Consider the following 1,994-nt stretch of genomic DNA (forward strand, 5'->3'; position numbering starts at 1 on the left):
CAGTGGCATAAAAAAGAGGGAGGTATTCTAGAATGCCAGTTGTGACAGAATGTAAAGAGTACTGAATTGGAGACAATAACCTTGGCTAATTTGACTCTGTCCACTTTCTAGTGTGACCATTAGGCAAACCACTTAACTAATTTGAAAAAAGAGAATAAGAATACATACTTACCTCACTGGGTTGCCAAGAAAGGCATTGTAAAAGGAAAATTACTAATGAGATCAAAAGAGGAAGGAGTGAGAGATCAACTCTATAATGTGAAATCCTCAGGGGGATGAAGAGTTGCCAAAAGACTTGGAACATAATGTCCAGAGAGATTCATTTTTCCCAAGTACGTCTTTACTCTTTATCCTGTGCCTAGTAACATACACCTGCCTTCGTTTATGTCCATGTTTTCCCATCATCATCTCAGGAAAGCTACTCTTGAGTCACCAGCTAAATAATTTCCATCATTTTTATCTCACAGGCTCGTTGACTTAACTAAAATACATACTAGTCTCTCCTATCCACTCAACCTATGTGTTTTTGAGAATCACGTATTCAAATGAGCATTGGAGTAATTAAGATGAGGGCTCTGGGGTCAGATTGCCTTGGCTTAAAGCTGAGCTCCACACCTTAACAAATATGTGGGCTTGGAAAAGTTACTCAATTTATCTATGTCTCAGTGAAATGGGTTAAGAATAATACATAATGGGGTGCCTGGGTGGCTCTGTTGGTTAAGCATCCAACTCTTGGTTTCAGCTCAGGTCATGATCTCAGAGTTGCGAGATCAAACCCTGTGTGGGGCTCCACACAGAGCATGGAGACTGCTTAAGATTATCTCTCCCTCTCCCTTTGCCCCTCCCTGCTTGTGCTCTCACTCTCAAAAAATAAAAATAAAAGAAGAAAGAAAGATACCTAATATATAAAATTGTTTTACAGTGAAATGGAAAAAAAGTAAAAGACTCTTAGAATAGTGTCTAGCACGTGTTAAGCACTCAATATATGACAGCTCTTTACTAATTTATCAGTTTCTTTTTCTTCCTGAGTCATGTGGAACCTAAATGAGTCCTTTCTGGATCTAGACTAAGGAAATTACTCAACTGGATGAAAACACCATGCGGGCTTTCATTTTCTTAAATAAAAAAAGAAAACCCAAACTCCCATTTCTCCACCCCAGGAGGTCTGATTTTTCAATTTCTATACATTCATATATTCCATGTTCTTAGACTCCCTTTGCACCCCCAGCCTCACCAAAAGTAAATTGAAGCCTAAATGGAATACTGATTTCATCAGCATACCTACAATCTCAGTTCTGATCACACATTTTCAGAATGTACCTACATATTGCCATAAAAATAATGACAACGACTACGATGATACCCAACATTTATTAAGCACAAACACGCACAGTATCTACTATGTACTAAGCCCAGTTCTATTACTTAAAGTGCCTTATTTCATGTGATCATAAAAACAATCTTATGGAGAAAGTGAGGTTAAATCATTTGTCGAACACCACCCTGCTATTAAATGGTAGAGCCTGGACTACTACATCCTCACTCCCTTCCAAAAATCTAAGTTACCTTTACAATAGTGTGGAGTCCTTTACAAATCAAATAAAAATCAGGAATCACAGAAAGTGCCAAGACCTTTAACTAGAGCACTCCATTACTGATGAGATTATAAATTGGTATACCTACTAGGAAAACAACCTGCTATTATCTACAAAAGTTGAATATAATGCATAATCTATGACCCAACCATTCCATGTTATTTCTAGATATGATCCTTAGAGTAGCAGTTCTCAAATTTTTTGGTCTTAGGATCCTATTATACTCTTAAAAATTGTTAAGGACCCCAAAGAACTTTTGTCCATGAAGGTTGCATCTATTGACATTTCTCATGAAAAACCACTCAGAAAAATCACTTGAGCATTTGTCCATATTTCCTCCAGGTATCTATTAAGTATGTTGAAGAAGGGTAGATACTACTAGAAAGCCCAGGGAGAAAT

This window comes from Herpailurus yagouaroundi, unplaced genomic scaffold, assembly GCF_014898765.1.
Source record: "Herpailurus yagouaroundi ecotype Mexico unplaced genomic scaffold, PumYag 218, whole genome shotgun sequence".
NCBI lineage: Eukaryota > Metazoa > Chordata > Mammalia > Carnivora > Felidae > Herpailurus > Herpailurus yagouaroundi.